Source organism: Dendrobates tinctorius, unplaced genomic scaffold, assembly GCF_039654945.1.
Source record: "Dendrobates tinctorius isolate UK_male_01 unplaced genomic scaffold, ASM3965494v1 ptg000254l, whole genome shotgun sequence".
NCBI lineage: Eukaryota > Metazoa > Chordata > Amphibia > Anura > Dendrobatidae > Dendrobates > Dendrobates tinctorius.
This window is the reverse complement of record NW_027361921.1, coordinates 6,683,331-6,709,425: the sequence shown is the minus strand read 5'-3', so window position 1 is coordinate 6,709,425 and position 26,095 is coordinate 6,683,331. Positions and strand designations below refer to the sequence as shown.

General features: G+C 58.8%; 1 protein-coding gene across 1 annotated transcript in view; it reads left to right on the top strand.

The window, feature by feature from the left end:
• The window catches only part of WDR75 (WD repeat domain 75), a 120,738-nt gene that overhangs the window by 447 nt on the left and 94,196 nt on the right, over nucleotides 1-26,095 (top strand). The window lies entirely within an intron of this gene.

The following is a 26,095-nucleotide window of genomic DNA, read 5'->3' as shown; positions in this document are numbered from 1 at the left end:
AGGTTACCTGGAGTCACTGCTGGGAACCGCACATGGTGGAGGTGGGGACCTGCCGGAGCCGCCACTGTGCTCATGCTGCCCGCAGTCCTGCCGCACATGTCCGGCTCCTCGGGGGCGTGGGTCCAATCACCGGCCCCGCTGAGTGTGCGGCTGCCATCCATCCTGAGTGCTGACTCCCGCAGGCTGCGATCTTGTGTTTCGAGGTCAGCACTCAGCTAAGTGTGGCCGGACTTCTGTATGTTACACACATTGGAGGGTATCCTTCATCTGCTTCTCGTCTCCGCTCAGCCCCTCCGCGTCCTCCCCCCGTCTCCGCTCAGCCCCTCCGCGTCCTCCCCCCGTCTCCGCTCAGCCCCTCCGCGTCCTCCCCCCGTCTCCGCTCAGCCCCTCCGCGTCCTCCCCCCGTCTCCGCTCAGCCCCTCCGCGTCCTCCCCCCGTCTCCGCTCAGCCCCTCCGCGTCCTCCCCCCGTCTCCGCTCAGCCCCTCCGCGTCCTCCCCCCGTCTCCGCTCAGCCCCTCCGCGTCCTCCCCCCGTCTCCGCTCAGCCCCTCCGCGTCCTCCCCCCGTCTCCGCTCAGCCCCTCCGCGACCTCCCCCCGTCTCCGCTCAGCCCCTCCGCGTCCTCCCCCCGTCTCCGCTCAGCCCCTCCGCGTCCTCCCCCCGTCTCCGCTCAGCCCCTCCGCGTCCTCCCCCCGTCTCCGCTCAGCCCCTCCGCGTCCTCCCCCCGTCTCCGCTCAGCCCCTCCGCGTCCTCCCCCCGTCTCCGCTCAGCCCCTCCGCGTCCTCCCCCCGTCTCCGCTCAGCCCCTCCGCGTCCTCCCCCCGTCTCCGCTCAGCCCCTCCGCGTCCTCCCCCCGTCTCCGCTCAGCCCCTCCGCGTCCTCCCCCCGTCTCCGCTCAGCCCCTCCGCGTCCTCCCCCCGTCTCCGCTCAGCCCCTCCGCGTCCTCCCCCCGTCTCCGCTCAGCCCCTCCGCGTCCTCCCCCCGTCTCCGCTCAGCCCCTCCGCGTCCTCCCCCCGTCTCCGCTCAGCCCCTCCGCGTCCTCCCCCCGTCTCCGCTCAGCCCCTCCGCGTCCTCCCCCCGTCTCCGCTCAGCCCCTCCGCGTCCTCCCCCCGTCTCCGCTCAGCCCCTCCGCGTCCTCCCCCCGTCTCCGCTCAGCCCCTCCGCGTCCTCCCCCCGTCTCCGCTCAGCCCCTCCGCGTCCTCCCCCCGTCTCCGCTCAGCCCCTCCGCGTCCTCCCCCCGTCTCCGCTCAGCCCCTCCGCGTCCTCCCCCCGTCTCCGCTCAGCCCCTCCGCGTCCTCCCCCCGTCTCCGCTCAGCCCCTCCGCGTCCTCCCCCCGTCTCCGCTCAGCCCCTCCGCGTCCTCCCCCCGTCTCCGCTCAGCCCCTCCGCGTCCTCCCCCCGTCTCCGCTCAGCCCCTCCGCGTCCTCCCCCCGTCTCCGCTCAGCCCCTCCGCGTCCTCCCCCCGTCTCCGCTCAGCCCCTCCGCGTCCTCCCCCCGTCTCCGCTCAGCCCCTCCGCGTCCTCCCCCCGTCTCCGCTCAGCCCCTCCGCGTCCTCCCCCCGTCTCCGCTCAGCCCCTCCGCGTCCTCCCCCCGTCTCCGCTCAGCCCCTCCGCGTCCTCCCCCCGTCTCCGCTCAGCCCCTCCGCGTCCTCCCCCCGTCTCCGCTCAGCCCCTCCGCGTCCTCCCCCCGTCTCCGCTCAGCCCCTCCGCGTCCTCCCCCCGTCTCCGCTCAGCCCCTCCGCGTCCTCCCCCCGTCTCCGCTCAGCCCCTCCGCGTCCTCCCCCCGTCTCCGCTCAGCCCCTCCGCGTCCTCCCCCCGTCTCCGCTCAGCCCCTCCGCGTCCTCCCCCCGTCTCCGCTCAGCCCCTCCGCGTCCTCCCCCCGTCTCCGCTCAGCCCCTCCGCGTCCTCCCCCCGTCTCCGCTCAGCCCCTCCGCGTCCTCCCCCCGTCTCCGCTCAGCCCCTCCGCGTCCTCCCCCCGTCTCCGCTCAGCCCCTCCGCGTCCTCCCCCCGTCTCCGCTCAGCCCCTCCGCGTCCTCCCCCCGTCTCCGCTCAGCCCCTCCGCGTCCTCCCCCCGTCTCCGCTCAGCCCCTCCGCGTCCTCCCCCCGTCTCCGCTCAGCCCCTCCGCGTCCTCCCCCCGTCTCCGCTCAGCCCCTCCGCGTCCTCCCCCCGTCTCCGCTCAGCCCCTCCGCGTCCTCCCCCCGTCTCCGCTCAGCCCCTCCGCGTCCTCCCCCCGTCTCCGCTCAGCCCCTCCGCGTCCTCCCCCCGTCTCCGCTCAGCCCCTCCGCGTCCTCCCCCCGTCTCCGCTCAGCCCCTCCGCGTCCTCCCCCCGTCTCCGCTCAGCCCCTCCGCGTCCTCCCCCCGTCTCCGCTCAGCCCCTCCGCGTCCTCCCCCCGTCTCCGCTCAGCCCCTCCGCGTCCTCCCCCCGTCTCCGCTCAGCCCCTCCGCGTCCTCCCCCCGTCTCCGCTCAGCCCCTCCGCGTCCTCCCCCCGTCTCCGCTCAGCCCCTCCGCGTCCTCCCCCCGTCTCCGCTCAGCCCCTCCGCGTCCTCCCCCCGTCTCCGCTCAGCCCCTCCGCGTCCTCCCCCCGTCTCCGCTCAGCCCCTCCGCGTCCTCCCCCCGTCTCCGCTCAGCCCCTCCGCGTCCTCCCCCCGTCTCCGCTCAGCCCCTCCGCGTCCTCCCCCCGTCTCCGCTCAGCCCCTCCGCGTCCTCCCCCCGTCTCCGCTCAGCCCCTCCGCGTCCTCCCCCCGTCTCCGCTCAGCCCCTCCGCGTCCTCCCCCCGTCTCCGCTCAGCCCCTCCGCGTCCTCCCCCCGTCTCCGCTCAGCCCCTCCGCGTCCTCCCCCCGTCTCCGCTCAGCCCCTCCGCGTCCTCCCCCCGTCTCCGCTCAGCCCCTCCGCGTCCTCCCCCCGTCTCCGCTCAGCCCCTCCGCGTCCTCCCCCCGTCTCCGCTCAGCCCCTCCGCGTCCTCCCCCCGTCTCCGCTCAGCCCCTCCGCGTCCTCCCCCCGTCTCCGCTCAGCCCCTCCGCGTCCTCCCCCCGTCTCCGCTCAGCCCCTCCGCGTCCTCCCCCCGTCTCCGCTCAGCCCCTCCGCGTCCTCCCCCCGTCTCCGCTCAGCCCCTCCGCGTCCTCCCCCCGTCTCCGCTCAGCCCCTCCGCGTCCTCCCCCCGTCTCCGCTCAGCCCCTCCGCGTCCTCCCCCCGTCTCCGCTCAGCCCCTCCGCGTCCTCCCCCCGTCTCCGCTCAGCCCCTCCGCGTCCTCCCCCCGTCTCCGCTCAGCCCCTCCGCGTCCTCCCCCCGTCTCCGCTCAGCCCCTCCGCGTCCTCCCCCCGTCTCCGCTCAGCCCCTCCGCGTCCTCCCCCCGTCTCCGCTCAGCCCCTCCGCGTCCTCCCCCCGTCTCCGCTCAGCCCCTCCGCGTCCTCCCCCCGTCTCCGCTCAGCCCCTCCGCGTCCTCCCCCCGTCTCCGCTCAGCCCCTCCGCGTCCTCCCCCCGTCTCCGCTCAGCCCCTCCGCGTCCTCCCCCCGTCTCCGCTCAGCCCCTCCGCGTCCTCCCCCCGTCTCCGCTCAGCCCCTCCGCGTCCTCCCCCCGTCTCCGCTCAGCCCCTCCGCGTCCTCCCCCCGTCTCCGCTCAGCCCCTCCGCGTCCTCCCCCCCGTCTCCGCTCAGCCCCTCCGCGTCCTCCCCCCCGTCTCCGCTCAGCCCCTCCGCGTCCTCCCCCCCCGTCTCCGCTCAGCCCCTCCGCGTCCTCCCCCCCCGTCTCCGCTCAGCCCCTCCGCGTCCTCCCCCCCCCGTCTCCGCTCAGCCCCTCCGCGTCCTCCCCCCCCCGTCTCCGCTCAGCCCCTCCGCGTCCTCCCCCCCCCGTCTCCGCTCAGCCCCTCCGCGTCCTCCCCCCCCCGTCTCCGCTCAGCCCCTCCGCGTCCTCCCCCCCCCGTCTCCGCTCAGCCCCTCCGCGTCCTCCCCCCCCCGTCTCCGCTCAGCCCCTCCGCGTCCTCCCCCCCCCGTCTCCGCTCAGCCCCTCCGCGTCCTCCCCCCCCCGTCTCCGCTCAGCCCCTCCGCGTCCTCCCCCCCCCGTCTCCGCTCAGCCCCTCCGCGTCCTCCCCCCCCCGTCTCCGCTCAGCCCCTCCGCGTCCTCCCCCCCCCGTCTCCGCTCAGCCCCTCCGCGTCCTCCCCCCCCCGTCTCCGCTCAGCCCCTCCGCGTCCTCCCCCCCCCGTCTCCGCTCAGCCCCTCCGCGTCCTCCCCCCCCCGTCTCCGCTCAGCCCCTCCGCGTCCTCCCCCCCCCGTCTCCGCTCAGCCCCTCCGCGTCCTCCCCCCCCCGTCTCCGCTCAGCCCCTCCGCGTCCTCCCCCCCCCGTCTCCGCTCAGCCCCTCCGCGTCCTCCCCCCCCCGTCTCCGCTCAGCCCCTCCGCGTCCTCCCCCCCCCGTCTCCGCTCAGCCCCTCCGCGTCCTCCCCCCCCCGTCTCCGCTCAGCCCCTCCGCGTCCTCCCCCCCCCGTCTCCGCTCAGCCCCTCCGCGTCCTCCCCCCCCCGTCTCCGCTCAGCCCCTCCGCGTCCTCCCCCCCCCGTCTCCGCTCAGCCCCTCCGCGTCCTCCCCCCCCCGTCTCCGCTCAGCCCCTCCGCGTCCTCCCCCCCCCGTCTCCGCTCAGCCCCTCCGCGTCCTCCCCCCCCCGTCTCCGCTCAGCCCCTCCGCGTCCTCCCCCCCCCGTCTCCGCTCAGCCCCTCCGCGTCCTCCCCCCCCCGTCTCCGCTCAGCCCCTCCGCGTCCTCCCCCCCCCGTCTCCGCTCAGCCCCTCCGCGTCCTCCCCCCCCCGTCTCCGCTCAGCCCCTCCGCGTCCTCCCCCCCCCGTCTCCGCTCAGCCCCTCCGCGTCCTCCCCCCCCCGTCTCCGCTCAGCCCCTCCGCGTCCTCCCCCCCCCGTCTCCGCTCAGCCCCTCCGCGTCCTCCCCCCCCCGTCTCCGCTCAGCCCCTCCGCGTCCTCCCCCCCCCGTCTCCGCTCAGCCCCTCCGCGTCCTCCCCCCCCCGTCTCCGCTCAGCCCCTCCGCGTCCTCCCCCCCCCGTCTCCGCTCAGCCCCTCCGCGTCCTCCCCCCCCCGTCTCCGCTCAGCCCCTCCGCGTCCTCCCCCCCCCGTCTCCGCTCAGCCCCTCCGCGTCCTCCCCCCCCCGTCTCCGCTCAGCCCCTCCGCGTCCTCCCCCCCCCGTCTCCGCTCAGCCCCTCCGCGTCCTCCCCCCCCCGTCTCCGCTCAGCCCCTCCGCGTCCTCCCCCCCCCGTCTCCGCTCAGCCCCTCCGCGTCCTCCCCCCCCCGTCTCCGCTCAGCCCCTCCGCGTCCTCCCCCCCCCGTCTCCGCTCAGCCCCTCCGCGTCCTCCCCCCCCCGTCTCCGCTCAGCCCCTCCGCGTCCTCCCCCCCCCGTCTCCGCTCAGCCCCTCCGCGTCCTCCCCCCCCCGTCTCCGCTCAGCCCCTCCGCGTCCTCCCCCCCCCGTCTCCGCTCAGCCCCTCCGCGTCCTCCCCCCCCCGTCTCCGCTCAGCCCCTCCGCGTCCTCCCCCCCCCGTCTCCGCTCAGCCCCTCCGCGTCCTCCCCCCCCCGTCTCCGCTCAGCCCCTCCGCGTCCTCCCCCCCCCGTCTCCGCTCAGCCCCTCCGCGTCCTCCCCCCCCCGTCTCCGCTCAGCCCCTCCGCGTCCTCCCCCCCCCCGTCTCCGCTCAGCCCCTCCGCGTCCTCCCCCCCCCCGTCTCCGCTCAGCCCCTCCGCGTCCTCCCCCCCCCGTCTCCGCTCAGCCCCTCCGCGTCCTCCCCCCCCCGTCTCCGCTCAGCCCCTCCGCGTCCTCCCCCCCCCGTCTCCGCTCAGCCCCTCCGCGTCCTCCCCCCCCCGTCTCCGCTCAGCCCCTCCGCGTCCTCCCCCCCCCGTCTCCGCTCAGCCCCTCCGCGTCCTCCCCCCCCCGTCTCCGCTCAGCCCCTCCGCGTCCTCCCCCCCCCGTCTCCGCTCAGCCCCTCCGCGTCCTCCCCCCCCCGTCTCCGCTCAGCCCCTCCGCGTCCTCCCCCCCCCGTCTCCGCTCAGCCCCTCCGCGTCCTCCCCCCCCCGTCTCCGCTCAGCCCCTCCGCGTCCTCCCCCCCCCGTCTCCGCTCAGCCCCTCCGCGTCCTCCCCCCCCCGTCTCCGCTCAGCCCCTCCGCGTCCTCCCCCCCCCGTCTCCGCTCAGCCCCTCCGCGTCCTCCCCCCCCCGTCTCCGCTCAGCCCCTCCGCGTCCTCCCCCCCCCGTCTCCGCTCAGCCCCTCCGCGTCCTCCCCCCCCCGTCTCCGCTCAGCCCCTCCGCGTCCTCCCCCCCCCGTCTCCGCTCAGCCCCTCCGCGTCCTCCCCCCCCCGTCTCCGCTCAGCCCCTCCGCGTCCTCCCCCCCCCGTCTCCGCTCAGCCCCTCCGCGTCCTCCCCCCCCCGTCTCCGCTCAGCCCCTCCGCGTCCTCCCCCCCCCGTCTCCGCTCAGCCCCTCCGCGTCCTCCCCCCCCCGTCTCCGCTCAGCCCCTCCGCGTCCTCCCCCCCCCGTCTCCGCTCAGCCCCTCCGCGTCCTCCCCCCCCCGTCTCCGCTCAGCCCCTCCGCGTCCTCCCCCCCCCGTCTCCGCTCAGCCCCTCCGCGTCCTCCCCCCCCCGTCTCCGCTCAGCCCCTCCGCGTCCTCCCCCCCCCGTCTCCGCTCAGCCCCTCCGCGTCCTCCCCCCCCCGTCTCCGCTCAGCCCCTCCGCGTCCTCCCCCCCCCGTCTCCGCTCAGCCCCTCCGCGTCCTCCCCCCCCCGTCTCCGCTCAGCCCCTCCGCGTCCTCCCCCCCCCGTCTCCGCTCAGCCCCTCCGCGTCCTCCCCCCCCCGTCTCCGCTCAGCCCCTCCGCGTCCTCCCCCCCCCGTCTCCGCTCAGCCCCTCCGCGTCCTCCCCCCCCCGTCTCCGCTCAGCCCCTCCGCGTCCTCCCCCCCCCGTCTCCGCTCAGCCCCTCCGCGTCCTCCCCCCCCCGTCTCCGCTCAGCCCCTCCGCGTCCTCCCCCCCCCCGTCTCCGCTCAGCCCCTCCGCGTCCTCCCCCCCCCCGTCTCCGCTCAGCCCCTCCGCGTCCTCCCCCCCCCCGTCTCCGCTCAGCCCCTCCGCGTCCTCCCCCCCCCCGTCTCCGCTCAGCCCCTCCGCGTCCTCCCCCCCCCCGTCTCCGCTCAGCCCCTCCGCGTCCTCCCCCCCCCGTCTCCGCTCAGCCCCTCCGCGTCCTCCCCCCCCCGTCTCCGCTCAGCCCCTCCGCGTCCTCCCCCCCCCGTCTCCGCTCAGCCCCTCCGCGTCCTCCCCCCCCCGTCTCCGCTCAGCCCCTCCGCGTCCTCCCCCCCCCGTCTCCGCTCAGCCCCTCCGCGTCCTCCCCCCCCCGTCTCCGCTCAGCCCCTCCGCGTCCTCCCCCCCCCGTCTCCGCTCAGCCCCTCCGCGTCCTCCCCCCCCCGTCTCCGCTCAGCCCCTCCGCGTCCTCCCCCCCCCCGTCTCCGCTCAGCCCCTCCGCGTCCTCCCCCCCCCCGTCTCCGCTCAGCCCCTCCGCGTCCTCCCCCCCCCGTCTCCGCTCAGCCCCTCCGCGTCCTCCCCCCCCCGTCTCCGCTCAGCCCCTCCGCGTCCTCCCCCCCCCGTCTCCGCTCAGCCCCTCCGCGTCCTCCCCCCCCCGTCTCCGCTCAGCCCCTCCGCGTCCTCCCCCCCCCCGTCTCCGCTCAGCCCCTCCGCGTCCTCCCCCCGTCTCCGCTCAGCCCCTCCGCGTCCTCCCCCCGTCTCCGCTCAGCCCCTCCGCGTCCTCCCCCCGTCTCCGCTCAGCCCCTCCGCGTCCTCCCCCCGTCTCCGCTCAGCCCCTCCGCGTCCTCCCCCCGTCTCCGCTCAGCCCCTCCGCGTCCTCCCCCCGTCTCCGCTCAGCCCCTCCGCGTCCTCCCCCCGTCTCCGCTCAGCCCCTCCGCGCCCTCCCCCCGTCTCCGCCCAGCCCAGCACTGGTGTCCATACAATGGCTGCTGGTGGAGAAGCATGTAAACAAACCATCAGCCTCCTCCATGCAGCTTCCCTCACACACTGACCAGCACTTGTGACCATACAATGGCTGCTGGTGGAGGAGCGTGTGACCAGACCATCAGCCTCCTCCATGCAGCTTTCCTCACACACTGCCCAGCACTGGTGACCATACAATGGCTGCTGGTGGAGGAGAATGTGACCAGACAATCAGCCTCCTCCATGCAGCTTTCCTCTCACACTGCCCAGCTCATGTGACCATACAATGGCAGCTGGTGGAGGAGAATGTGACCTTGCCATCAGCCTCCTCAAATTGTAAAACATTTCACATAGGAACGCTGTTGTTCTTCTATTGGATGAGGCTGGGATGTTCTACCATTAAGTTTTGTAAATCTTACCTGTCTTTCTGAGTTCCCATCTTAAAGGGGTGTTCCAAATCTGACATTTTACCCCTAAATGTGTATTGTAGTCATCTAATCTCTTTTCTAATATGCTTACATTAAAAAAAAAAAATCCCTACCATGCCCTCACTAGATTAACCACTTTATTATTTTTTTTTACTTCCTGTTAGCTTCATTTATGACCCCCCCCCCCCGGTGCATGCTGGGTACTCAAGCGAGCCATTATCAGGATGCAGAGGCTGCGGTCACTATTGTAGCCTCTGCCCCCACCCTGAAACAAACCATGGACAGTGATTCCGCTTCTGGGGCTGGGTTACCACTTGTCAGTTGTGAATTGTAATGCATGCTCAGTAGTTGAGCCAAAAAAAGAGCCGCACAGCCAGTGCATGAAATGCAGAGACCAGCCCCACAAACGGTGTCACTTGCGGGGGCGGTGCGGTCTCTGCTTTTCCTGCATGCTGGGTAATCTACTAACAATGAAACACTGAAAAGCAAACATATAAGAATACTCTGTTGTAAAGAAGTAACAGTAAACAGCAAGTGCTAGTAAAAAGATGATAAAACAGGGTATTTGGTTGATCCTTTTTTTTGCAAAAAATGTATACTAAGCCGCTCCACCAAATGTCAAGGTAACCCATATTAGGGCAGACCCTAACTGATGTATTTAAAAACCTGATCATGTGTATAGTACCTATATGAGCAGGATTTAGAAATGTCATGTCCGATGTGGACATGCTGCAGATCGCTATGTGTGACGGGCCCTTGCTGTGTGCATGGCCCATGTGTTTATATTTCATCTTCTAACAATGCGTACTGACTGTGCGCTCTTTTGCCGGCTCTGATGAGAAGTGACGAGCCAGCCAAGGAGCGCATTGTCTCTGCTCAGTGACAAGATCCTACTGATCATACATTGGAAGTGACAGTCCCTGCTCGGACTAGCCCAGCCCCTGGAACGTGTGTCACTGATAACACTTCTTTTCATTCTGGGGGCACAGGCTGCAACAGTGACAGCTCTTTTGACTATCCCAACATATACCAGTGTCCCTTTATGTGGTAATAACTCTGGAATGCTTCAACAAATCCCAATGATTTTGATATTGTTTTTTCGTGACATGTTGTACTTTATGTTAATGGTAAATTTATTTCTATGTTTTGTGTTTGTTTATAACAAATGTCAGAAATTTGACAAAAAATGTAAAAAATTTGCAGTTTTCAAACTTTGATTATTCCTTTAATCCAGATAGTCATATCACAGCAAAACATTCATAAATAATATTTCCCACACGTCTGCTTTACTTCAGCACCATTTGTGAAATGTTATTTTATTTTGTTAGCCTTTTAGGAGGTTTAAAAATGTATCGGTAATTTTTTCATTTTTTTCAAGGAAATTTACACAACTTATTTTTTGAGGGACCTATTCAGGTTTGACGTGACTTTTGAAAACCTCAAAGTGAGATCATTTTAAAAACAGCACCCCTCGACACATTGAAAACTGCTGTCACCTAGTTTATTAACCCTTCAGGTGATAAGGAATGAATTTAAAGTGGCATAACATGAATAAAAAAAAATGTATTTTTAACACTTAAATGTCGCTGACTTCTGAACAGGCCGCTGTAGCCGGCAGACTCTAAGGCCGTTATTTGGCTGTGAATTGCCATGGCAAACATCAGGGTCACACAATCATGATCTCAGGATGCCAGTGGGGTTAAAGAGGAAGCCCCCACACTCTGTTAACCATTTATATGATGTAGTCACTATTGACAACAGCACCTAAGGGGTTAAACAGATATGGACGGTGCCAACACTGACCCTGGCTGATGCAGCAAGTTGTCAGCTATAAGTGTAGGATAGGGGAAAGTTTAACCGACAGGGATGGGGGGTGACCCGCTTCTTGCCGCAGACAGACAAGAGACTGAGACAGAGTTTGCATTCAACAGGTCCGTTTTTATTGGCCGTCTTTCTGACGACCACCGCAATTCACCACAGCAACTTTACACTTCTCTTGTACACAGACCCGGGTACCTTCACTTCCTTTGTTACTATAATCGTGGCGTCCCTTGTGGCTCTTTTCACTGTGGCTGCCCTAGGCCAATCCACCACAGCGCTTCACCAGTCTGAGTACACCGTCCGTTCAATACCCACAGGCCGTCTTCGCCTGCGGCTACCGTCCTCTGGGCCACCCCCCGTGACCGCCTCAACTGTCAGTCCTCTGTGGAGCCTTTCTACTGTCTCTATCTCCGCAGCAGAACTTCCTCTCTAGTGTGCCCCCCTCGCTGACTGAACCTTCCAGAACCTTCCAGAACCTTCCCTCAGCCTTTTATACTCCCAGTCCTGGTAACTCCGCCCACTATCACCTGACAGTTTCTCTGACCAATGGCAGTTATTCAGTCCCATTCTTACTCTCCACTGCCCTCTAATGGTCAAACTATCATGCTGCACCCTTTTTTCTTTACCTCCGCGGTTTCACACCTACACTGTGCTACACCTCTGCCTCTCACTACAGGCAAGTCTGTCCGTCAGTCCAACTTCCCTACACTCCCCCTTCCTTTATCCATTGTCGTTCTTGACACTCTTGCACTATTCTACAGGAGTGTACTTTCCACCTTTCTCCTTTTCTGTGACCCTTTTCCATTCAGACCGCCATACCTGAGGCCCTAACAGGGCCTAACAGGTCATCATCCTTTTATTCTTTTGGGGGTACGTGTACTGGGGGCCTGACTTAAGGACCACTGTTTGTCTGCATCCACTTGTCTCTTTGTCCTGCCAACTTAAATAATTCATGGTCGGCAAACTCCAAGTACCCGGGACCTGTTGAACACACTTTTATTTTATTTTTTTTAATAACACTTCAACATTTCAAATTTACTGCACATCTTTCCATGTTTACTGTAATACGTGTTTATCAGAACCTTTTTTTTTTTTTAAAAACAAAACGATACTCTCTAAAATGTTAACCATATGAGGACAGGGGTGTTCCCCCCCCTTCCTTTAAAAAGAACACTCCCTCTAGGCATCCCTGCTGCACCAGGAGTAGGGTATTCTACCCCATGGGGACGCAGAACAGTCCCCTCATTGTGCAACGGTGCACTGCAGTCCCGGCAGTCCATTGTAATAGGTACTCCGGGCCACCTCCTGGCGGCCGATGTCTCGCCATAATAGGGGATTCCACAGCCGTAGAGTGTCTGGGATGCCTGTAGTATCTCTGAACCTCGAGTGTCCCTGACTTTTAGACCCAGGAGTCCTCGTCTCTTTATGGGGGCTCGTACCCCTCAGGGTAGGTGATGATGGCCACAGCATAGTAGCCACGGGGGCAATACTCTTTGTAATAGAAGACTAGGCCTCCCTCCCGTGGAACCCAGCCGTGCTTGATTGAGGCCGCGTTCAGATAAATTTTGTAGCCGGTGGTGACGTCTTGAATAAAGCCGTAGCCCTTTGCCGGTATCCATATACACCAGCCGACCGTACGACCGAGGAGTGGACATGGCGGCCTCCCCTTTCTCATGGAGCAGCGCCCACACCTCCCGCTCTTTGGCCTTTTTCTTCTCAATAATCTCTGAAACCCAAGCGGAGGGTCCGGTGGGCGGGCCGCAACCGAGAGTGGAGCAGAGGCTGCCACAGACATTGGGCAGCAGGCCGCAACCGGAGTAGCGGATGGGACAGAAACGGCCACAGGTGTCATCGGGTAGGCTGTGGAGTCGGCCGCAGCCGGGATCAAGGCGGCCGTGGGCTCCGGTGAGTAGGCCGCAGCCGAGGCCGCGGATGAGACAGCGGCGGCCGCGAATGCCGGTAAGTAGGCCTCGGTGATCTGCGGAGGGCCCGAAATGGCAGCAGGCTCCGATGAATAGGCCGCGGCCGGAAGATGGAGAGCAGCAGGGGCGTCCGCAGGGTGGTTCAGCGCCGCCAGGCGGGGGCAGCTCGGGATGGTTGTCAGGAGCCGTGAAGTCATCCAGGGCCATAGTTGCTGGAGAGCGGGAGGTCGGCCAAGGGGGCCGAGGGCCGGTGTCAGTGCCCGGGGACCTGTCTGGTGCACTGGGCTTTGGGGCCAGATCTGTCTGCAGTGCCGCCGACTGGCCCGGGGGAACGCTCACCTCCCCCCGGCGTCGCTGCTCCCGGCAGGCTTTCCCGCAGCTCTTTTAGTGGCTGTTGGTCTTCACCCTGCCATCCGGCAGGGCCGGCCTCCAGGCCCGATGGTTCCGCGGGGTGAACTCGTGCCGCTTGTTCCAGCGGTAGTTCCAACAAGGTCTGGGGTATCGAGAATGGCTCCCAGGGGCAGGTCTCCCAACGGGATTCAACCTCCTGACGCCATTTCCACTCCAGGCGTCCGAGGCCACGGCAGCTGCAGCGTCGCATCTCGCCCGAGTTCCCGAAGCACAATGGCGCCAAGCAGCTGCACCCAGTCTCTTCACCTGGGCCACTCCTGCTCGTGGATGGGGCGTTGGTCGGCCTCTCCACCCATTTTCCAAGGTCCAGCATGGGAGGGCGGCTGTCTCCTGATGTAGACCGCTCCCCCCTTGGGGTGGATGTGACATAGTCCTAGATTGTCGAGCATGGCTGCAAGCTCCTGTGTCTCTTCCTGACGCTGAAATGCCACAGCCATTTTGACAGAACATTTTTCTGCTCTGGCTCCACTTAATGACAGCCAGCAATCCGAAGTCCCAATTTGTAATCCACAGGAAAAATAAAATCTTCACCCCGTACAGCTTGGGATCCTTTGGTACTTTGTGGCAGGCTTGCTGCTGAAGGTGTTGTATTTGCAGCAATTATTCTGCTGACTATGCCAAGTTTAGGAAGGGGTAACAGACTGGGGGGGGTGACCCACTTCTTGCCGCAGACAGACACGAAACTGAGACAGAGTTTGTATTCAACAGGTCCGTTTTTATTGGCCGTCTTTCTGACGACCACTGCAATTGACCACAGCAACTTTACACTTCTCTTGTACACAGACCCGGGTACCTTCACTTCCTTTGTTACTATAATCGTGGCGTCCTGAGTATACCGTCCGTTCAATACCCACAGGCCGTCTTCGTCTGCAGCTACCGTCCTCTGGGCCACCCCCCGTGGCCGCCTCAACTGTCAGTCCTCTGTGGAGCCTTTCTACTGTCTATCTCTGCAACAGAACTTCCTCTCTAGTGTGCTCCCCTCGCTGACTGAACCTTCCCTCAGCCTTTTATACTCCCAGTCCTGGTAACTCCGCCTACTATCACCTGACAGTTTCTCTGACCAATGGCAGTTATTCAGTCCAACTCTTACACTCTCCACTGCCTTCTAATGGTCAAACTATCATGCTGCACCCTTTTCTCTTTATCTCAGCGGTTTCACACCTACACTGTGCTACACCTCTGCCTCTCACTACAGGCAAGTCTGTCCGTCAGTCCAACTTCCCTACATAAGCGTACAGCCGACAGCTGTTGGATTGTCAGCTGTATGGGGGATGTTATTGTCTTATATCTCAGGTCAGTAAAAAGGCGTATTGGCGGTCATTAAGGGGTTGAAATAAATGCACGTTTTGGACCACTCCTTTTCCCTATAAGTCTGTTTCTTTATTGCATCATTGGGGACACAGGTAACATGGGTGTTTGTTGCTGACTCTGGTCAAAAAAACGAAAATGGTGTCTGTAGGAGGTGGACCTGGATCTGATCCCAGATCCACAGTTTTTTCCTTTTAAGGACACCTGTTGTTTTATTAATCTTTTTTCCTTTGTTTTTCAGGAGCTTCATCTGCGCATGGTAACTGTTTAATTTCACACCCTGTTTTCCCACATTCATGTGACCGAGAGAGCAGTGTGGTGTCACCCACATCGCCCACTCTCGGACCCGCAGGCAGGACCTTATCCCCTGTCACCTTTAGGGGTGATTCCCGGTGGTTGGTCCTTTGCCTATTCCCCACCTCACCCCTTTCCTCGGAGAGGGCTGAGTGGAAGACTGTGGCCCCCACCCTTCTTGCAAAGGGGTTGATGCCGTCTTCTGCACTGTCCGAAGATGGTGCGGGAATGAGGATTTACTATTCTCATGTACAGCACCATGGAATCAATGGTGCTATATAAATAATAATAATAATCCAGTGACCCCCCCATCCACCTCTCTCCCGGCTTCTTCTGGCAACTGACCACTGCAATTTTTAATCACGCCCATTTCAGCCAGCAGATGGGCTTCCCTTGGCTGCAGACCTGGCCACACGTCTTCCCGTCATGCTTATGCTCCTATCATGAAGCTTCCTCTCCCAGGTACACGCCCCTGGCAATTCGGCCAATCAGAGGGGTACTTTCACTTCTCTCACCAGCCGGCTTTTTAGGTACGCCCACCGCCTCGTCGTGCTTACCTGGGCTCAGCACAGCCGATGCTCCGCTACAGCATTGTGCCTATGCAGACAGGATTGCCTTGGCAGTTCACGGAGCTCCATGCCAGTACACACCCCCAGTTTTTCAACCTTTTGGAGGGTGTGAGGGATCTCACAGGGGAAGGGGGCGGCAACTTCACTCACCTTAGGGGAAGGGGAGAGAAGGACCTGCAGAGATCGTCACTCTGGCGCCACCACTTGCTCCAGGTAAGTCAGGAAACTGCACCGAGGGCAAGTGGTTGCCGGAAAGGCTTCCCTTTTAGGTACGAGTTAGTGAGGGAGGATGTATATCACCAGCCCAGACTGGGGATATATATTTAAACCTCCCGGCCGTCACTGACAGAATTCCTCACTAAAACAATACTGTATGCTGCCACCAGTTCCTCATTAAACATAATCCCCGTCCGACAACAGGCTTATATCGGGTCAGAAACCAACCTGGGTAGCATACAATTGACCAACAGAGTGTGCGGACGTGGGGATTCATGAATCAACATAAAAGAGCAGCCCAAGGTTAATTTTATATTTAATAGCCGAATAGGCGCACTAGAAATATACAAGTATATATTTATAAGAACAGTATACAATCACAAGTGTAGTACAAGGATAGGGTATAGATAGGTTGCAATTACCGTGTTGCGAAGCTTGTGACCACAGGGAGGCGCTGATGGATCACAAGTCCAAATCTTAATTACAGGCTTTCCTGGCTGCATCAGCTAACGTATCCTCTGGCCATTAGAAAACTTAAGTCCAAAATGAGGGTCTGCCTTATATCTCCCAGGCTGTTCCCTCCCACACTCTACTGCCTCCCCTGGGCTGGGCTGAATCTCTCCTCCCATGTCTGAGAATGACTTTCTGCCCAGAATCGTGAATGGCCTATAACTTTCCGCCTGAAGTTTTGAGTGGTTCGGTGGCACTGCCAATGGGTTCTGCTGGATTTTATCTGCGCAGATTGACTAAATATGTCTACCATATGTAATTCCTGTTAGCGATGCTTTATAATTCCATAATGCAGATTTCTGGAGGTGACTAAATAATATGGGCGCGTGGGGAAAGGAACACTGATTCTAATGTGTTCGGCTAGGCTCAGAGATATTGCATTCTGTTATTGTAGGTCATTTTCCAGATTCAATACCTCAGAGCCTGCTGTGACTTGTTGTATGACAGTGTTTCCATGTGCTTTTCTCAGACAAAGAGCCAGCTGGCTGCAGCTGCAAAAAAAAGTTTGCACCCTTGTGTGAAGAGCTTCAAAGGGTTTGTTCTTGGTTTTTAATTACATATATACATTGCATGGCTTTTTATGGCCTGGGGGAATGCCAAAGTGGGGGCACATTCCAGGAGGGACAGCTCCGTCGTCCCTCAGAGGGGTTCTTCCACTTCTCACCAGCCGGCTTTTTCAGGTACGCCCTCCGCAGTGCGTTGTGCTTGCTGGGGCTCAGCACAGCCGATTGTCCGCTTTTAGCTTGTGCCTCGGCAGATAGGATTTCCTCTGCGCTACTGATCAGAGCCTCTCCACGCCTGTTACAGGGGGACACAGGCAGCCACACGGTCACCGCTGGTCATTCCTGATATAGGTAAGATCTATTCTCTCTCTTTTTCTGTTGCCCTTCCCAGCAGATTTATGCCCAACCCTAGAAGGCTTCTTGTTGCCCCTCTAAGCAGACTATGATCCAGTACGCCTGTGTCCTCTGCAGAAGAATCCCACAGGAGCACTCTTAACGCCTGGGATGAGAGCACACCCCTCCCCCCGTAGTGGGCTGTTGCCATGTCACAGTGGATCTCTGACCTGACAAAATTATCACAGTCCCTGGTCCTGAGAACGTCTTTCACATCTGTCTGCTGCCACCAGTGCTCCGAACGCCTCTCATGGTGATTCGCATGTACCTGACCACGACCTTTGCAGGGACAGATTGGGTGCTAAGCACAGGAAGCGGGTTTTTCCAGTCCCCCGGGTCCCTCAGCATCCTTTAGGATGGCCTCCTCTTCCTAGGCTTTTGGATCGGATGCAAATTCCCAGTCTGAGTCCAATTCGGACCAGGTCTCAAAGACACAGGCTGTGGGCAATAGCCTTATCTTGGCAATTGCCCAAACCCTGAATCTGAGGGAGAATGAGACACTTGCTCAGGAGCACTCCCATTTCCTTCAAATGGGTAAAACTTCCCTCCCAGATTTTCCTCTATGACAGGGAATTTGAAGCTATTGTGGCTAAACACTGGGAACAAAGCGTTCCCGGGAAAGAAGCAGCTAGACATTCTTTATCCCTTTTGCCCTGACCTCTTTGGTAGATGGGCAGAGTCCCCTAAGGAGGACCTGATGATTTATTCGGTCGTCCATGGGATCCGCCCTTCAGGAACAGGAAACCTACAGATACAAAGGGGTGGCATCTCTCCCACACATCAGTTGGTTTCCTCTTCCTGGAGGACAGAACTTCCTACAGATCGTCTGTCATGGAGTCGTCGAGGATATTCCCAGGCCGGCTGTCCGACCCAGGTAGCTGGGGGGGATCTCCTATCTCGGTCAGCGCGGGGTCCCTGGAAGCGCCACGGTGGGGCCGGGTAGGTCACCACAGCAGTGGACGGAGCAGGTGGAGCATAGGGTCCAGTGGACAACCGCCTCCAGAGTGCCAGCACCAGGTATGTATGCCCCGGGCCCCTGCTGGTGCGTTTCCCCCCCGGGGTCCGGTCCTATTCCCATCCGGGTCGGCGTTGGCGCCCGGTCGGCAGGTATGCGAAGGCGCATGGGTGGCTGGAGGCTCTCCGGGCCGGGGGAGCCGTGCCGGCTCCTTCCCGCGCGCTCCCGCGGTCTCTGGTGAGCAGTGTGGGTGACGCGGCGTTAGGGGCGGGGCCGGGAACGCCGAAACCGGAAGGCGGGTGCCGGCCGGCTTCCGGTGTGTGCCGCGGGTGTGCACCTGTCCTGGGTCGCCGCCGGCGGGTGGGGGGGGGGCGCGGCGCGTGGAGGTCGCGGGAGGGTCCCGGGTGGGAGGTGCCACGGCCAGAACCCTGCTGACCCGGACACCAGTAGGCCATATATGGCAGGCGGGGACGCTGCTGGGGTGCTTCCGAAAGCCCAACAATGGATACAACGGAAGCCCCCATAGACCAGCAGGATGAGGCGCAGGAGCGCCCGCAGAAACAGGCCACAACGAAACCCCATACGAGTGGCCAGCAAAAGAAACAGAGACGAACGAGCGGACAGAGCCGCGGAAGTTCCTCCAGGCTAAAGAATCCCCCTGCCTCCCTCCGTGATCCGGTACCTGCCTCATCTGCATGGGTAAGAGACCTCTGTGAATGTACCCTGATGCAGAGTTCCCTTATGTTTTTTCGCAGGGGAGGAAAGCTACGGGAAAACAGAAGCACAGGGAATGTGCCCTCTGTAGTTGCCCCTTACCAGATTGCCACCCTAAAATGTTGTCAGCCATGCGTGCGACAGACGGTAGGGGTTGATAGGGAACAAGAGTCCATGGGTAGACTGTCAGGCCCTTACACTCTCCCCCGTTTATGCAGGTAGCGGAAGAGACACCTGACTTCACTACAAGCCTGAGGGAGATAATCCGGACAGAGATGAAGGCCCTATCTCAAGGGGAATCTTCTAGAAGAAGAGAAGCTAGTTTCTCAAGCTCGGAGTCCTCGGTCGCCCCTAGGAAAGATAACTCCTCAGACTCCCCGGCCTCCTCTTCCTCGGATGAAGATTCTAGCCGGTTCTGCTTTCCTTTAGACCAAATGGATAGACTAGTTAAAGCAGTAAGGTCCACCATGGGGGTTGCAGACACAAAACCGGATCTCTCAGCACAGGACATAATGTTCCGGGGTCTAGACCCCAGAAAACGCAGGGCTTTTCCATTAAATGATAAAGTCCAGAGCCTGATAGAGAATGGAAGAGGCCTGAAAAAAGGGGCACCATGCCACCAGCCTTCAAGCGGAAGTACCCCTTTGATGACCCAGTAGTAAGCAGATGGGATAAGGCCCCTAAGTTGGACGCGGCAGTAGCCAAAGCGTCCAAAAAATCCTCCATACCCTTTGACGATATGGCCTCCTTGAAAGATCCGATGGATAAAAAAGATTCTTTTCTAAAGGGAACATGGGAGATGTCAGCAGGCGCACTAAGACCAGCGATAGCTGCCACATGCACAGCCAGATCCATGATGGTCTGGCTAGATCAACTGGATTCCCAGCTAAAAGACGGAACCTCGAGAGCTTCCATTCGAAAAAATCTGCTGATCATCCAGAATGCCGATGCCTCAGCAGACTCTGCAAGGATGGCGGCTAGAACCGCGGGACTGTCTAATGCAGCGCGAAGGGCGCTCTGGTTAAAGTGCTGGCCGGGAGATATTCAGACCAGGTCTCGACTCTGCTCCATTCCTTGTGAGGGGGAATATCTATTTGGCCCCGTCCTGGACGCACTATTAGAAAAAGCTGGGGATGATAAAAAGAAATTCCCCAGTCTGCTGAACCCTTCTTATAGACATCCCTTTACCAGGAAAGGATATTTCCATAGAAGGCTGTCCAGAGATCAGGGTAGATGGAATGAGAAAAGAAGGAAAGGTACAGGATTTATGTTTGGAGGACGGGGGCGCCAGGAAGGTCCAGCTCGCGACACTAAAAAGCCGCCCCAATGACTAGTTGCCCCGGTAGGAGGGAGACTAGCTGCCTTCTACCCAGCCTGGTCGCTGATTTCCGATAGCAACTGGATACTGGGGGTGATAGCTGCGGGACTGCAACTACAATTCTCCTGAGTTCTCCAAGATCGATATAAAGTCACCCCTCTCAGATCTTCCACATCAGAACAAGCTGTCCTGGAGGCCGAGGTTCATGATCTATGTGGCAAGAAGGTCCTAACAGAGGTTCCAGAGGGAGAATGGGAGAAGGGTTTCTACTGCCCTCTGTTGCTGGTCCGCAAGCCAGACAGCTCCTTTAGGACTATAATAAACCTTCAGGCCCTCAACGAGTTTCTGGTCATACGTCTGTTCAAAATGGAGACAATTAAATCCACAATAAAAATGCTATTTCAAAACTGCTTTATGGTGGTGTTAGATTTAAAGGATGCCTACTACCATATACCCATTCATGCAGCTCATCAGCGTTTCCTCAGAGTGGCGGTTCAGTTAGATGGGTCAGTTCGACATTTCCAATATGCGGCCCTCCCCTTTGGAGTGGCTGTTGCTCCCCGAGTATTTACTAAAGTGGTAGCGGAGGTCATGGCCCATCTGCGTGAATCTGACATTCTAGTGGTCCCCTACCTGGACGACTTTCTTATTATAGGCAAAACGGCAGATCATTGTTTGGAACAGCTACAAAGGACAATGTCTGCCCTAGAGCGGTTAGGATGGTTGCTGAACATCAAAAAATCTCGGTTACAACCGATGAGAGTCCAACAATTCTTAGGCCTAATCCTAGATTCTGAGAAACAGGAATGCCGTCTGCCTCCTGAGAAGCTTGTTCACCTACACTACCAGGTCCTGAACGCTTCCAATAACCCCACCATGTCCCTCAGGAAAGCCATGTCCCTTCTAGGTTCTCTCTCGTCCTGTATCCCCGCAGTCAAGTGGGCCCAGTTTCATGCTAGAATACTACAGGGCGAGGTTTTACTACATCAAAAAGTCCTTGGGGGTTACTTGGAAGGCCAGCTAACCTTGTCCCGAAACACAAGGGAGTCCCTACAGTGGTGGCTAGACAAGGATAATTTATCCAGAGGGGTACCCTGGGAGTATAACATAACCCGCATAGCCACCACGAATGCTAGCCCTTCCGGTTGGGGGGCCCATATGGGTGAGATACTAGTCCAGGGCCTATGGCAGCACCATCAGATAGAAATGGCGTCTAACCTGAAAGAATTGACATCAGTGGAGCAGGCAGCTAAAAAGCTCCTTGTGTATCTACAGGGCCATCACGTACGGGTTTTCTCCGACAATCATGTCACCGTGGCTTATATCAACCACCAAGGTGGGACTCGTTCCAAACCCCTGATGATTGTAGCAGAACGGTTGTTCCAACTAGCAGAGCAGCATTTTCTATCCTTAACAGCTCTACATATAAAAGGGAAAGAAAACATCACGGCAGACTTTTAAGCCGCAGTACGCTAAAGCAAGGAGAATGGTCCCTAAACACCTCCATCTTCAACCTGATTGTACAAAAGTGGGGACATCCGGAGGTAGACCTCTTCGCCACAAGGGAAAACTGGAAATTAAAGGGCATGTCACACTAAGCGATATCGCTAGCAATATCGCTATAACTTGTGACGTTATAGCGATATTGCTAGCGACATCGCTGTGTCTGATACTTACCTACGACCGGCTCCCCCGCTGGTTATCGCTGATCGCGCGAGAACGTCCAGGACTGTTTCTCGTCGTCAGCTTCCTGTGGCGCTTCCTGCTGTGACGACGAGCGACGCGTGGAGCCGGGCGGGAGGACGCAGGATCGCCTAGTGTGACAGGTAAGTAGCGACCCACGTCCCCAGCGATGTCGCTGGTGAGATCTGCCTGTGTGGCAGCTCACTAGCGACCACTTAGCGATGTACCAGTGATCCTGACCGCGTCATATCGCTGATCGGGATCGCTGGTACATCGCTAAGTGTGACAGTACCTTAAGACATTTCTGCTCCCTAAATCCCAGAGAGAATCCTCTGGCGGTAGATGCCTTTCTGATAAAGTGGCTCTTTAGGCTAGCCTACGCCTTTCCTCCCCTATCTCTACTACCCCTGGTGATGAGGAAAATCAGAAAGGATAGAGCAAGGGTGATAGTTATTGCTCCATTTTGGCCCAGGAGGGCATGGTTCTCATGCCTCAGGACCATGTCTGTGTCCGATCCTTGGGTTCTTCCGGACATCCCGGATCTCCTATCCCAGAGCCCAGTCTTCCATCCTCAGGTGGCTGGCCTACATCTGATGGCGTGGAGTTTGAACGGTCACTGCTAATAGACAAAGGCTTCTCCCCAGACCTGAATAACACCCTTCTTCAAAGTAGAAAAATTATTACTACAAAGATTTACGTCAGAATTTGGAAAAAATTCCTTCAGAACTCGGGAGTAGGCGCTTGGGATTCAGGGTCTATAATTCAGATCTTAGAGTTTCTACAGAAAGGTCTGGACATGGGGCTTTCTACTAGTACCCTTAAAGTACAAGTATCAGCCTTGGGGGCCCTCTTTAGCTGCAACATCACGGGTAATTACTGGCTCAGTAGGTTCATTAAGGTGGCAGGTAGATCCAGGCCAATAGTGAAGGATAGACTCATGCCGTGGGACCTGAATCTAGTGCTCACGGCTATGACGGAAGCTCCAGTCGAACCTATCTCATCAGCTTCCATAAAAAAACCTGTCCTTCAAAATAGCCTTCCTGGTAGCTCTGACGTCAGCCCGCAGATTAAGCGACATCCAGGCATTGTCTAGACGCCCTCCTTATTTACAGTTTAAAGACGATAGGGTAATACTTAGGCCTGACCCAGCATACTTACCTAAGGTTGTTTCTAGCTTTCATAGGACACAAGAAATAGTCCTTCCATCCTTCCTCCCTAATCCAGCTAATGAGAAAGAAGAGAAACTACATACCCTGGATGTTAGGAGATGCCTCATAGAATATCTGGCAGTTACCGATCTCTTGAAGATAGATAATGCCCTATTTGTCTCCCATCAAGGCCCTAGGAAAGGGTGTAAAAAAATACACTAGCCAGGTGGATTAGAGAAGCTATTTCAATAGCATACACCTCAAAGGGCAGGTCGACACCCGGAAAGCTGAGGGCGCATTCCACCAGAGCCATAGCGACCTCGTGGGCTGACAGATCGGAAGTCTCCATTGACCAGATATGTAAGGCGGCTACTTGGTCCTCTCCGAGCACCTTTTATAGTCATTATAGGCTAGACCTGGGTGCTTCCGCAGACCTCTCTTTTGGTATAAGGGTACTGCAGGCTGTAGTCCCTCCCTAAAGTAGTTATTACTCTCTGTAATTCTCTCAGGTGGTGCTGTCATGGACGACCGAATAAAGTCTTACTCACCGGTTAACAGTATTTTTCGGAGTCCATGACAGCACCCGTATATTCCCTTCCCTAGTTAATTTGGGTGTGCACGTCTTCCTCTTATATATGTCCACTGGTGATAAATAATTAGATAATAGTACTGTACATAAATCATGCATTAACCTTGGAGGTCCTCTTGTGCTCTGTAATCCAACTGATGCGTGGGAGAGGTGCCGCCCTTTTGTATCTGTAGGTTTCCTGTTCCTGAAGGGCAGATCCCCTCTCAGGTGGTGCTGTCATGGACTCCGAAAAATACCGTTAACCGGTGAGTAACTAAGACTTTCTCGCCTGTCCTAAAAGACCGTCTTGTCTCTGACAGACGGTGTGTCTCTTAGGAACACTACGTATAGGCAGTTTGAGTCTTTGGCTCATCTTTGCCTCCGGCTGGGTGGCAAAGTCCATGTCTGCCTGGGCAAGAGTGCTTCGCCAGGGCATCTTAGCGACAGCTCCTTCCGATGAGATGGCAGATTTGGCGTACCAGATTGCCCATGCTGGCAAATATCTTCTGACCGCCTCCTTGGATGCGGCCAGTTGCTCCGCTGGGGAAAATAGCAACATCATTGCTATATGCTGCATCCTCTGATTGAAGGTGTGGATTACTGATCCAACCTAAAAAAAAAAAAAAAAAAAAAAAAAAAGTCTCTCACTAACCTTACCTTTCAAGGCTCTAGGTTTTTCAGATCCAAAGTGGATCAGATGGTTTCGGATTCTACCGGCGGGAAAAAAGCTCCTCTCTTCCCCAGTTCAGGCCTGAACATCCTTTTTAATAGGAAGAGGTCACTTCATTTTTTGTTCCTTTCGGCCCTTCTCTTCAGGGACTTCCTCTCAGCATGATGGCTCTTTCGCCCAAGGGGAGGGGAAGAAGCCATCCTTCAAACCTGCATCCCAATGTCGGCAACAGGGTTGCTCCTCCAAGCACTCTGGGTCTCGCTCCAACAGGTTCTCTTCAACGTGATGGGTCACCCACCACTCGGGAATCTTTCCAGGGTGGGAGGCCGGCCTCTTCTCTTCTGGGACACTTGGTTGTTAGTGGTTGACCTTGCCTGGGTCAGAGACATAGTTGCGTCTGATTAAAAAATCAACTTTTCTTCCCTCCTGGGAGGACGTTTCTTAGGGTTTTGCCCGCTAAGACATCGCATGCTCCAGGGATTCTTCTGGCTGTTTCCTCCCTGCTACCCTCAGGAGTAATCGTACCTGTTTCCCAGAGCAATCGGTTTTCAGGGTTCTACTCAAATCTTTTCGTAGTCCCGAAGATAGACGGATCTCTCCGTCCGATATTAGATCTCAAACGATTGAACCTTCATATTCGGATCTGTCGTTTCAGGATGGAGTCCCGCTGAGACTGCGACCAGAGTCTTCAGGTCACCTTAGACACTCTTGCCCGTCTCGACTGGATTGTCAACAGAGAAGTCCTCCCTCACCCCAGCTTAGCGCCTGGTGTTTCAGGGATTGAGGTTTGACATGGCACAATCCCGTGTCTTCTTTCCAAATGAGAAGTTCTTATCCCTCTGCTGAGGCATCCGCACTCTAAAGCGACCAGCTTCTCTCTAGGAATAATAATCTTTATTTTTATATAGCGCTAACATATTCCGCAGCGCTTTACAGTTTGCACACATTATCATCACTGTCCCCGATGGGGCTCACAATCTAAATTCCCTATCAGTATGTCTTTTGAATGTGGGAGGAAGCCCACGCAAACACGGTGAGAAAGATAATTACTACCATGGAGAGACATTCCCCTTCGCCCAATTCCATACCGATCAACTTCAGCAGGCCCTCTTGTCGGCTTGGGACATGGGGACCATTTTCCTGGACCGGACCATTTTACCGCCTCTCAAGGGGAGGCAGTCCCTGACCTGGCGGATGTTATCAGTGTCAGTCCTACGAGGGAAGTCCTTGCTTCCTCTCCAGTGGCAGGTTCTCACTACAGACGCCAGTCTCCTTGGTTGAGGAGTGGTCTTCCTTCATCGTTCAGCGCAGTGTCGCTGGAATGCCCAAGTAGTCACACTCTCCATCTATCTCCTGGAGCTCAGGGCAATTTTTTTCTTGCCGTTTGCTGCTGGCAATCCTTCCTAGTAGGCCAGCAGGTCCGTATAAATTCGGACAACGCCATTGCTGTGGCTTACTTAAACCATCAAGGAGGGACTCGCAGCAAACAGGTGATGGCAGCGGTAACAAGGCTTCTGCAAAAGGCAGAGCGGCTCGTTTCCGCCATATCAGCCGTACACACACCTAAGATGGAAAATTGGGCAGCCGATTTTGAGTCTTCAGGGTCTCGCATCGGGTGAGTGGTGTCTCAATCACGCCATTTTCAATCAAATATTCCAGAGATGGAGCTCACCGGATGTTGTCCTGATGGTGTCTCGGATAAACTACAAGGTCCCTCAGTTCGTAGCCAGATCTTGGGATCCGCTATTCATCGTTTGCGATGCACTAGTGACCCCTTGGCCTCAATTCCACCTGCCTTATCTTTTTCCCCTCTCCCCTTTCTTTCGACTAATCACAAACCTAACTGTAAGCCCAACCTTAACTTTAGCCCCAACCCTAATAAAAAAAATGGAAATAAATACTTTTTATTTTTACCTAACTAAGGGGGTGATAAAGGGGGGTTGAATTTTACTTTTTTTTAATTTTTTTATTTTGATCACTGTGATAGACAAAAATGAACCAATAGGAAAAATTTCCTATTGTTACCGGGTGCTGGCCAGCAGATCTTCTTTTTTTCTTCCTGGAAGAAGATGCTTCGATCATATCAAAGGACAAAGAAATTTTAATGGCAATTCAGACTTTTTTTTATTTTTTTTTTTACGGTCGCCGTCATTCTGTGAATAACTGTGATCGCAGACCCGGGGTCGGTAAAAAAACGATCCGAATCATATTCTCTGGGGTCTCAGCTACCCCCAGGAGCCGAGACTCTGGAGAAATTCCAACTCTGGGAGGTGCTATACACTTATTTCTCAGCGCAAGTAAACAGCGGCGCTGAGGCATACGTACCCTTAACTGTTGCCGTTAAAAGGCATATTGGCGGACGTTAAGGGGTTGAGTGGTTGTCCGGTCAGAATTGCTGAGTCTGCAGTCACTCTGTGTCACTACAAACTTATGAATCCCCTCAGCCCATACACTGTGAGCTGCACGGTTTCGCTGGTTCCTGAGCTGGGACCGGAGGTATGTATGAGTTAAACATGCTCCTCACCAGAGACCGTCTAGTGGACGTGGCCTCACTCCTTTCACTTGTATGAAGTGAGGCCGTGCCTCGACTAGTGACTTGGTCGTTGCCAACTATAGGGCGTGGCCTTGCTCTATACAAATGTATGCAAGAGAGGCCACACCCACGGGCCGGGAGTAGGTATAACACATACAGAAATAGAAAATTGTAGAAAAAAATGCAGCACTCG